Source organism: Siphateles boraxobius, unplaced genomic scaffold, assembly GCF_051911475.1.
Source record: "Siphateles boraxobius isolate OS27281-9 unplaced genomic scaffold, OSU_SipBor_1 29, whole genome shotgun sequence".
NCBI lineage: Eukaryota > Metazoa > Chordata > Actinopteri > Cypriniformes > Leuciscidae > Siphateles > Siphateles boraxobius.
Genome location: NW_027508908.1, coordinates 14,621,236 through 14,634,427, shown reverse-complemented (window position 1 = coordinate 14,634,427; position 13,192 = coordinate 14,621,236).

Below are 13,192 nucleotides of genomic sequence, written 5' to 3'. Positions count from 1 at the left end.
AGATATCGGCAAATGTTTTTAAGCGCTAAATCACAACGCTACACAAACCATTAGGCAAAACCTAGCATGTATGGTATATGTGGGCTCGGCAAGGATTCAGGAACTTAAGGAGATGACTCCTGTGAAAATCAGTCAACCACAGCCAAAGTTATAAGCATTTGAAAAATAGATTGTACCACTAGGTGGCGCTGTTTCAAAACCTCTCAGGCTCCTTCAGAGGATCGTACTGATGACCCATACCGAGTTTCGTAAGAATTAGTTCATGTGTTCAGCATTTATAAAATAAAATAAAAATAAAAATAAAATAAAATAAAATACAGCATTTTAGCACATAAATCAAAATGGCCGACAGCCAAAATGGCCGATCTGGGAAAATTGGATATCAGTCGAATCGACATGACGCCCTGAATCTAACGAGACTGCTTTTATGATTTTTGAACAAATCTATCAGAAGTTATAAGCAAAAATAGCCATTTTCTGTATCTCCGGGCCAGTAGGGGGCGCTGCGCCAAAACGCAGCATGTAGCCTCAGGTTATGCTTGTGATGACATGTACTAAGTTTGGTCTTAATACGATAAAGCGCTGCGGAGATACAGCCTTACGTCTGTTTTTGCAAGCGCTATGTAAAATTTGTTTGTGCGTTTATCGAAAACGGCTTGACGAATCAACTTGAATTCCATAACTTTTGGTTCCCACTGCCTGAAGATGATCTGGTGCAATTTTGGTGAAAATCAGACAAATCGTCTAGGACGAGTTCGAAAAAGTAGGCTTTTTGAACAATTCAAAATGGCGGCCATATTTTCATTGACGGAAAATGACGTCATAGGGTGCAATCGAATCGCCATGAGCTCCGGAATCAGACGAAAAAATAATTTTGTTGATAGGCCTTACGGTTCAAAAGTTCTTAGTTACTATTTCATCTCGTCATGCATGCTACAGACCACACCGTTACAGCAAGCATACAAGACCTATTTCCCAGCCAAAACATTAAAATATCTTAGACAGGGGCGTCACTAGGATTTTCATTTTAGGGGGGCTAAGCCCCCAATGAGGGTATGATTTTTTTTAAATATAAAAAAAGGTAACGCTTTAGTTTAGGACCTAATGCTCATTATTAACCAGTTTCAATACCATGCAAAGGCAGGGTTTTACAATCACTGTGGTCCCAAATGTGAGGTAGGGCAGATAGGGGGGTTCTGGGTTTCCCCGAGAAAATTTTGATTTCTCTGATCTACATATTTTAAGATGTTTTGAAGGCCAAAAAAATTGGATAACAGCTTTAAAACCATGTCAGTGGGCAGCTGATTATTTTTCTCTCCTCATCAGCATCACACTCTTTTTCTCTTTGTTTTTATCTTGCCCTGTCTCTTCCCCTCCTGAAGCTGAGCTTTGACTGATATAGGCTTTTCATTTTTGTCTGTCAGTGAAGAAAGTAAACATAGGGTCAACTGATAGGTTGATTTTGCCTATGAATCATTTTCTCAGACACGTTTATTTACTGAAAGCTACTAAAGCTAGGTATTAAATGCATTCACAATATGTAGGCTACACATTCATTATTGATCTTAAGCCTAAAACAGGGCCGTAGACAGGGCTTTATAATCAAAGAGGTCCTAAATTTGAGGTTGGTAGGGGGTTAATTTTTTTTATTTCTCTGATATGTGCATTTCAAGACGTTTTTAAGATTAAAAAAAGGATAAGAAATAGCTTTAAAACCATGTTAGTGGGCAGTATATAATTTATCAATACCTGCTCTCTCCTCATCTCCATCACTCTTTCTTTTTTTCTCAGTCTCTTCATCCCTTTCTCTTCCCCTCCTAAAGCTGAGCTTTTTTTTTAATTTACTGAAGGCTACAATTTGTATTATATTCTCAATATGTACACATTCATTATTAATATTGTGCCTAACATGATGAAAATGGCTTTGTTGATGTTTCTTGTCCCCTCACAATGACAGTAAACTAATTATTACATTACATAAGTCACATACTTTTTGAACTGAAAATAGGTAACGTTACATGGGCATATTTTCCGCTCAAAATGACGAAATTAGACAAAACTATATTAGTTTGCCTGATTATTTTTTGTCATTCGTTTAACATTTATGACCTACAAAAATGTCAAATATGAAATGTTAAGTTTAGCTACTTACATCTTATCTCGCACTTGACCGTACACGTCGAGTCGCACTGTTAAAATTCGCGCTCAGCAGCGTCTGTGAACATAAAGCCCGCCTACTTTGAATTGATTGGTAATCTCAAATATTCTGACATTGACGAGCAGAGACAGACCAATGAGGCTCAGATGAACACACACACACACACACACCCTGTCCTCTGTTTCTGACGTGCTCTCTGCTTCGGCGCCGCTGCGGATTGAAGATGAAGAGCGCGCTAAATCATATTATAACAAGACTGAAGCGAACACAAATTTGTGTAGCCTACATTAATCACAAATTTTTAGGGGGGCTAGGCAGAAGTTTAGCTGAAGCCCCCCTAAAAAGGGCCTAGCGACGCCCCTGATCTCAGACACCAAACCTTGTAAAGGTAGTTTACAACAGACTTTTTGTCTAAAGTTAGCATGCTCTGAAACCAAACAGGCTAAGTTTTAAGCATGACACAAGAGTGTTGGACCATAGTTAAGACACTTAAGAAAGAGATCACAGTGGGCAGATGGGCTCCGGAACTAAATCCTAACACACTGCAGGATGCTTCAAAACCGCCAATGGGACATTTAGTGGAGCAGGCCACATTTTGACAAAGACAGAAGTTAATGTTTTAAAACACAGCTTGCACTAAACTTTTATTGTAATTTATGCTAATTGTGTGATTTGATAACTAATATTCATTATTTAAATACACACATGGCCATTATAGGCTACATAATCACAATAAAAATTGTGAGTTTTTACCTATCAGCTCCTAACCCCTGGTCTTTCTGAATAGGTGAAGGTTGCCTACTGAGGGTCGTGGCACATTTCTCAAATGTTGCCCCATCAGCCTGCCTCTGCAAAACACATCAGAAAGTTATGTAAGTCTTTGCACTCAGGGTGCCTGGAGCTAAGCACACTGGAATTTCTCAAACGTGTGATGTACAAGTGACGTGCAAACATGAAAAGATGTGGGGGGAAAAAGAGAAAATCGAACAAAAAAAGAACCCAGAATGGGCAATACATAACCACAGGCGATGAGGCAAACCAATATTTTCTACTTACAAATTGTGCTCCCTTCCCCCCTTGTGTATCCATCCCTGTAAACGTATTGCAGATAGACAGCTTGAGGAGATTGGAGAGAAACAGGAGTAGTGGGAAACAGGTGATGAACAGAATAAAGCATCTTTTCACATCATCCCAGAAGCACTACACCTCAAAGAAGTGATAGAGAGAGAAGAGAGACAGACAGTAATGAGTGTAAGCTTGTTGAGATTCTTTAATCAAGATCTTTTGTTTACATGCCCTACAGAATTTTTTTAAGTATTGACAATAGTGGGAATTTAGTAGCATCAGGTCCTCAATCTCATAAACTTAAACATAAAATGAGGCCAAAATGGTTTAATGATTTGCCTTGTAGGAGCTGCATTTCTTGCTTTATATTTCACTCTGACAGTACTGTTCTACAAAGAATCAATACTGTGAAACTCTGAATAGAATTTTCTTTTTGCTTGTTTAGACAGAAATAAGTCTTTGGGCCACGCTTTAATGTCAGCCAGTAACTGGCCTTCTGTCTCAGACTTGAAACCATGGCCGAGTTCTCTAATCTCACCGTCAACAATGAGAGCTTGAGTCTTATCTCTGGACAACTTTAGGAGAAAAGCCAAACAGTTAAACACATTTCCACAATTCCAACAGGATCAGACTGGTTACCAAGCATCAAACACCAGTTACACATCAGGTTGTGAAATATATGTTCTTTGAACTGCATGGTGTAGGTAACAAAATGTGACCTGGTGCCACTTCGGTCCGTGACGAGCTGTCAGTCATCATTATCCTCGAGCATGAATAATTTTTATCTGGTGCCAAAACTGTCAAATGGGGCGGTAAAAACCTCTCAGCTTTTCAAATTCCATGTCCTCTGAAGAAAAAAATACCAGAATACACAATGCATTGCAAGTGGTGTGGGTACAATATTAACTTTTGTTTCGCAGTATACAAAATGCAGTGTTATAATAATGATTTACTTTAGAATATTTGTACAGCACAAATCCATCATTTTATGAACACACACAAAATGTTGTGATCAATACCAAGGGGCCTCTAGACTTATGCAGGGCTGAGCACATAATCTTTTTATTGATAAGAAAGGAACTTACAGCTACTACTCATGGCTAATGGTAAATGAAGAATAGTAAAATACTATTTAAACGACAAATGAAAAAAAAGCTGTATCATTGAGAGAGAGAGAGAGAAAGAGAGAGAGAGAGAGAAAGAGAGAGAGAGAGAGAGAGAGAGAGAGAGAGAGAGAGAGAGAGAGAGAGAGAGAGAGAGAGAGAGAGAGAGAGAGAGAGAATCTGCCCCAGGGGAGGTCCACAAATTAAAGCTTATAAAAGGCCTCATTACTGGAACAGTTTTTCTGTCCCCAGCAACCCCCTACCTAACACACACACACACACACACACACACACACACACACACACACACACACACACACGCACACACGCACACACGCACACACGCACACACGCACACACACTCTTACACCAATGTCTCACGTGTCGTCATATTCAGATGTTGCAAACGTATATCAAGGAGATGCATATCACGGTGTCTCAAGAAATATCTCAATCATCAAATTTAAAGGCTTCTGTGGAAAACTATATCTAATTTATCAGCCAAGTATCATGGTGGATGCCCTGCAATTTTTCGGCACACACATTTTATTTATTAATTATTTAATAACCAGCAACGGCTGTACTTTGGTATTTGGGAGCTTTAATCAGTGACAAAGTTTGTCTTTCAGACCAATCCATTAGCCACTGGATAATGTAAACATATTGATGCCAGGGAGAATCTCTCTGAAGATTTCGCTTAGTGATATAGAGATGGTGAGAACTTTAAAACAAGTACTTACATCCCTTTATGCATTGTTAATGAGCAAAAAATATATTCACTCGTTTCCTGTCTGAATTGCCATTGATGTTCAGTAGCAAATTATAAGACATACCAGAACTGTTTTTTTCTGAGTTGGGAACTGGTTCACATGGATATTTTGGGAGTTTTTGGATGTATAGCGCATAGGCATACATACTGTCATTGTTATGTTTAGTTTAGTTTTTAAGTACTTTTAGTTAGATGTTTCTCTTTGTTTCCTGTTTCCTTTGTTCTATGTTCCTACCTCTTCCTTGTTTGTCATGGCGATTCATTATATGATTCATTAGAGCTTACCTGTATTTCTAAAAAATTTTCTTCTGTTCACCAAGGCTGCATTTATTTGATCACAAATATAGTCAAAACAGTAATATTGTGAAATATAAATAACCAACATTCTCACAAGCTCATCTTGTTAATTTCAAAATTACTGAAACGACCACTCAAATCAAAGAAGACAGAAATTACTGTTATGCTTTATAGAAGTCGAGTGTGAATTCTAGCAAGACACTTTAGATTTAATGGTCAAAAAGTGAGATGTACAATGTAAGTAGCTACACATTTAATATTTGACAACTGAGTGCGTGTTGTGAATGAATATGACCTTGGTGACATTTTCCTGATAGCCTTTCACTTATTTCACTCTTATTCTATGACCTACACTACAACATGGTAAAACATGTGCCTTTGACAAGTGTATTTATAGGTTTTGGTCAGGACAGCCATTTGGCCTTTTAAAATAATAATATTAATAATCATAATAACAAAAAAAATCCAAATTGATAAAATGTATTACTTTAAAAATACATTCTGGTTCTTTAAAGTCGACATGAAATGGAAGTTGTGATAATATTTTCTTCTCTATTGTGACATAGCTTACCCTGCGTTCTATTATTGTCAACGAACCGACTCGGCCCTCGGATATGACGCCACTTCAAGCGTTCTGGTATGTTTTGCGTGTCCGAGTCGAAGAAAAAACATGGACGCCACCCAGAAAGCTGTTGCTATGGTAGCACTGGCCGAGTACCAGGCGCTTATCAAAACGCAGCCATTTGAACTTCTAAAATTTTCACTTTATTTCATGTTTTAGTTTATCTTCTGTTAGCAACGCTAGCCACCTTAGTAACACCCGTTTGAAACTAGGCTTCATTCAATATTGCTCTCACAACAAGACTGATTCCCATACCCACAGGCAGTGATACGGACGCAGTGAGGTATTGCAGTAATACGAGTGATTAAAATCATCATTTAAACAACCAAAGCGGTCCAAAAACAATGAAAACAATTCATACAAGTCACACAGGGCGCAGCCATCTTGGATTCCGTACCGGAATTCTTGCTCGGTGTCCTCACGGTTGTCCGACGTCCGAGCTGGGAAATCCGAGGAAAGGGGGCGTGTTGGTAGGCAACGTCTGTCTACCTAGTCGGAAATCCGACACGGATAAATAATAGAACGCACCATGACCTATGGCTAAGCCACGCCCCCAAAGGCGATGAGCCAATCACAGTGTGCATAGCTAACCCATACACTCAGTCTCGGACATTCTCTGCTTCCTATTCCATTGAAATGCATTGCAGTGAGTCAGTTTTCATTCGTTTTTATATGTTTTTTCTTGTCATTTTAAGTTTAAAATGGTCAAACAGTGCATGGGGTACATGCAACTCCGACACTAGGTATCCCGAGAGCCTGGGCGACGGTGTGTATTTTTTACCCTTTCCCAAGCCACATCTCAACCGAGATAAGTGTCTGGATAAAGTAATGCGGTAGACCAAAACACCAACTAAACGTGAATAAATTAAACAAGGATGTCTACATCTGCTCTAAGATAAGTCAACAACGTATTTGAACGTTATCTTTAACATCTCTAACGTAACGTTAGTCTAACATTAGAAAACATTAACGTTAGCTTCTAGCTGCGTTGTACATCATGTCACTTAGCTTCATTAACGTATCTGTAAATAACCGAGATAACAAATGTTAGCAATGTTGTGCTGAATGATTCATGTAAATACTGTAGCACCAAACTAACGGAGAGGTAACGTTACTCTTGGTAAAGATGGTAAAAAGGCTTGTCCTGGAAACTTATGCAACTTAGACCTGTACATATTTAATTTGATCATGAACCATTAATTACATATTAAAGCACAATATTTTAGACAACTTTCTACCAAAATATATATCTATATAATCTTTCTGTCTCCAAAAATCATCAATTGCCTCCTGTGAAATGTCTCCTATTGTGACAGCTGCCATAGCGCCTGTCACCGAATGTTGACTGTTTGTCCGAGTGAGTGGAGGGGGCGTGGCTTAGCCACAGGTTAATTGTAGGCAGGGACTTGATTTTGTGTATTAGGAATGTAATGAATTGGATCATTGGGTTGTTTGACGATGTCATTGTAAGTGGGAGGGGAAGTTATTTTGATTAAAGATTAAAAACACATGAATTAAAAAAATTAAAAATTGGATGTGCATGGATAAATCATTTATAATAAACCTTATAGCCGTATACTACCTTATATCTCCTTCAGAATTATCAACAGCTATCGCATTTCTCAGGAGCTAATTACCCTCCTCCATCCCCTGCTCCTCCTCTCGTCAGTCGGGATTTGGTATTCTGATTCCCCTTTGAATGTGTAAAGTGTAAAGTGGAGTGCCAGAGAGACTAGCGAAATGTTTGATGTATTTTTGTAAGATTACCAACTGTGACTCTAAAATTATATTTTTCACAGTTGTGGTGCGGCTTGAAGAAGAAGGCAGAGAGAAAAGGCTCCAATTCAAATATTTACTATTAACAAAATAACTCAAACTTGTACAGCCAGGTAGACGGGCAGAAGTTTAACACTCACAAAACACCGAAATATTAACAAGGACAGACTGAACAGAGGCAAACTAAATACAGATACAAATCAAGGTGAAGACAGGTGACACTGATGATGAGAACGATGAACAGGTGGGTAATTGAGGGAGTGAGTTCAGGTGTGGCGACAAGGAGGATTCTGGGAAGTGTAGTGAAGACGAAGACAGAAAGGTGCAGACGATGACTGTGACAATATTCTATTGTAGACTGCACAATCTGGTAGCAGGAGAGTTGACAGCACAATTAGGCACTTGTACTCAAGATTCTCTTCAAACTGTTATCATGAAAAATTGTGTGCAATTAATTATATTGTTGATCTGGACATTACATCAAACATGCTTAAAGGACAGTAGTAAATTTGAAAATTTTAAATGTGTGAAAATGCTACATTGACAGAGGACATATAAACAAATGTCAGTTTTAGAATTTTTTATTTAATGATATTGCAAAACTCTTGCAAGAATAATCTTTAAATTGTATTTCGAGTCCAGGGTTTTCAAAAATAAGATTAAATCAAATTTTCTCATACATATTTTTGTTAAACTATACTAATTCCCCTTAGGTACAGGGTATTTCTGCAAGAGCTCTTTCACAATATGGAGATTTCTCTATACCACTAACGTAGATACAATACAAAGAAAATAAAAGAAAGAAAGCCTCTTAAATCACAACACAACCATGTTTGTACTCTACCTTCACTAAGCTGTAATTGGTGGCATCACTCCAACCACAAAAGAAAGTCTGTACTTGTGAAGAGTTCTGCCAGTGTTGATAAAGCCTTATTTCTGTGTGAATTTGTCACTGTATTCAAACTCCCAAGCCGAGCTTTGCTTAGGGATTGATGGATCAAAGAGACGTCCCACTGCTTTGTTTGTTGAATGTAAACATACTGGAGACTCCTTTTCTTTCTATCTTTTTATATTTGTATGCCTGGTGAGAGTCCACTCTTTAAACTCTGAGATGAGGGTTTGATTTAGAAATGATTTCATTGTGTCCTTTGTGTTGCGGGTGTTATCAACCTGACAGTTACCACATCAATTTAATCTTAAGAGAAAAGGTTGAATATTTTTATTGGCTTCTTGAACTCCGTAGCATTAGCCACACTACATTTAAATGCTGAGTTGATGTACATTAGTGTCTGAAAGAATTTAAAGTCAGCCTGAAATGGATGTTGTGACAGGTTGCTACCTTATTGTGATGCATTTCAAAGTGAAATAGCTATTGAAAAAGAAAAGAAAAATCAGTTGTTGACTGTAGTGTGAAAAGTGAGCGGCGTATAGAGGAATGGAGGCAGATCTGAATTTGACTGGCATAGTTGAAACATGGCCTTGCATTCGCCATAGTAGTATTGTGCCAATTACTTCACATTGAATTTAATTAATTTAGATATCAAATACATGTTTAATTTCAAAGACGGAACACGTTAAATGTTGTAGAATTTAAATTATACAGACAATAATGTCTGTTTTATGAGCACTGCTATGTTGCTTCCTCACACTTCCTGCCTGTCAGCAGAGCATTTTCTTCCTTTTGTCTTTCACATTTTAAGGGGGTGCCTGGCTGGCAAACCTGCGACAAGTGTCTCAGATAGTGGCGGTGAAGAGAAAAATCCCCTGTGAAAGATCCTGCTCCTGCCCGCCTTGCTTCTGTCAGCACTCATTTGGAGCTCTTGGGCTCAAATTGTGGCAAGGTGAGACAATTCTCTCACTATACATATATTGTTTCTCAGCAGACAGCATTGTGTCCTTGAAGTGTGTCCTCTTAAAACACAGCTCAAAAAAGCACCCTGTTAGCATTGTTGTCTCTTTGGGAGACGCTAATAATCATCTTTGTGGTGACTGTCTATACTGGCCTTTAACAGACACAAATGGGAAACACCATCTCGTGGAAAATGGATCTGTCTGAGAGTAATACAATTCCTTTTGGCTTGTGGGAGAGACTCATGCATCTGAGGCTGAATGTCTAATGAATATTAAAGTGAAAACTGGAAAATACTTTCTCAATCTGGCAAGCTCTAATCTGATTGGGTGGATTTACACAACTTCCATCATATCTGCAAACTCGTTGGCTTTAGGCGAAAATCACTGTTCTGACAGTGAAATAGGACATTCACGTGATAGGTACAAATTCCGTTTTTGTTGTTTGTTGTTTTTTTATTCCTTTCTTCTCCATGATAATTGGGTTTCAGTGGGTTGTTCGTTGTTTTACGCTGAAGACATGCAGTGTTGTAAAATGTAACTAGTATTACAAAATGGCAGCAAAACATATTATTTTTATATCTACATTTTATGAAACTATATTTAATCTGCTGATTCCAATTGCGATAGAAGAATTCATTAATTAGTATTATTAGAGATGATCTCCTTTCTCCAAACCTGTTTTGTACATCCATCGATCCATTCGATCCATCCATCCATCCATTCATGCATTCATCCATTCATCCATTCATTCATCCATTCATCCATCCATCCATCCATCCATCCATCCATCCACCCATCAGCTTAAGATTTTTTGTGAATTTGACCCAAGACCTTTTGCTGTTTAGTCACACAACTAGTACTTTGGAAACTACGCTCTGATCCAATGATGAGTTTGAAAATGTCAGTCATGGCAGATTCAAGAGAAATGCAAATGACCCAGTCATGAAATGACAGGTGAGCAAAAACTGCATCTTTCATACGACCAGGTCAGAGGTCAGCCGTACAGGAAAGGGAATAAAGCAGGCCAATTAGAATGAACATGTATATTTGCATACAACGCTTCAAGAGTGAGTGGCCTTTAACACGAGGTGCGCTCTAACAAGAGTGCACGTATGCTGGGGTGAGGGGTGCAAAATAAGCACCAAGTGCAAAAATCCTGGCTGAAACTACACAAGAAGGAGCGAAACATGTCTCTTAATGAAGCAAGGCGCAGTCCTCGGCTATAATTTTCAAAGGCGCGCAAAAAGATTAAAGTCAAAGGAGTCTCCCAATGGCTTCGAGCCTGCGTTTCTTTGAAAAGCACCCCCAGTGCACAGAATCTTGAACCCCCCCTTCTCCAACACACGCACGACCCACCCCGCTGTCTTCCTTTCTCTTTCTCTCAAATAACTGAAGCTGCACTTTAGCCACCAAATCTCCCCCTGATCCTATCATTAAAAGAACACTAGTGCGGGGCTTTACACAGAAGTTGGCGAGCCTGTATGGAACAATCGTGGGGCTCAGTGTTAAACAGCCACCTTCTCTCTGTGAAATAGGGGTAACAGCCTTAATGTGTGAGCGGGTACATACACACTTTGATATGCACGCTCTAAAACACGTTTGCGCCCTCCACGAGACAAACGCATTCCCAAATCACGAGGCGATAGTGTACTCTATGTGTATGTTTCAGCACACTTACACATACAGGCATGTACAATAGGATGAATAATTGATTGTCATGGGGGCTTCATGTGTTAAGAACAGAGGAGGCGTGCCAGTAGCGTTTTCACTTCAAATTTGTATTGTCTTTAGTCTCCGCCAGTCATCAGCATATCTAACACCTGCCTCAGTTAGATGTCTAGTGGTGCCTAAGCCGGGAACCCGCTTTCATCTCTGCACTGTTACTGAAACACAAAAAAGAATGCGTCGAGAAAAAAAATCATACCACCACACTGTTTCAAGAGATCATTATCTATCAAGGAAACCAGGACACAAGTTTGATAGCTCAGCTCACACCAGCTCACTCTCTCTCTCTGTATAATATATATGTGGACTAACCTTTGTTTGATCGTGCTAACGGCTAAAATATTTTTCAAAAACAGAGAAAAGGTTTTTGACAGCTATTGCGAAAAAGGTGAATCAATGTACAAAAGAAAAGCCAAAGATTTCTTACACATCAGTAAAAGTAACTCCAGTATTGTGCACATTTCAAATAAGTAATCATCTTTGTCCATATGCATTAAACATTAGCAATTAAAAAGTATAAGTTTCAGGCTATGTGAAAGGCAGACTGTGGGTCTTGATTTTTTTTTTAAGGAACTGCTCCAACTTCCTTTCCTGTTTAACAGGATAAACAGTCTCTTATTTGTGCGGGAGGGTAACGGCCTACGGTGATGTCAAAATATGCAAAATATCATGGAGCAAGACGTTTTTTTTAATGCTCTTCTAAATTAGATTAAGGAGTACAGAGTTGAAAGTATCATTATTGTTTTGTATTAAATCAATACATATTCACATGGAAGTCTGAAATGTTCTTAATATTACCTGCTTAAAGGGATAGTTCACCAAAAACCTTCCACACCTGTAAGACTTTCAAAACAAAAATGAAGATATTTGTATGTTATCTGAGGGCTTTCTGTCCCTCCATTGACCATTATGCAACTAGCACTTTGACGCTTCAAAAACTTCATAAAGAGATCGTAAAAACGAATCCATATGAATTGAGCGGTTTAGTCCAAACTCGATCGCTTTATATGATGAACAGATTTAATTTAGGTTTTTATTCACATGCTGTATAAACATTCATCAATGCACACCTTATTGTGGAAAACGGAAGCTCATTGCTTGCTTACTTGACAAGCGAGAACCAGTGAGGGTCATTCGTGTGTCTATTATTGTGTAATATTTTTTTTACTATTTAACTGTTTTCTAATTTAATATATTTAAAAATGTCATTTATTTCTGTGATGGCAAAGCTGAATTTTCAGCATAATTACAGCATATTACAGAAATATTTCTTATTATCAGTGTTAAAACAGTTAGTTGTGTTCATGAGTGAATTGTGTTGGGTCTACCATTTTGCAAAATAACTTAGAACTGCTGATGTTGTATCTGACGTGTTGTATTCTAATGTAATGTGTGAGAGAATGGAAGTGACGAGTAAACAATATGGATAAGTTTTACAAGTCCTGTCTCGTGTGCTTTTATTGTTTTATAACTCCTGACAGATACCACATTGGGCTGCTTAATATTTTTGTAAAAATTGTGATAACTTTTTTTAAGATTCTTTGATGATTAGAAAGATTTAAAGAACAGCATTTATTTGAAATACATTTTTTGTAACCAGTGTAAAAGTCTTTCCTGTCACTTTTGATAATTTTAATGTATCCTTGCTGAATCAAAGTATTCATTTCTTTAAAAAAAAATCTTCACATCAGATATGATAAAGGAAGCTTATCCAAGCTTATCCATGCTTGACTTGCGACAACATTTGAGGTTCATTCTCGTGTGTCAAGCAAGTATGGATGAGCTTCTGTTTATGGTTGCTGATCAATGTTTATATGAATAAAAGT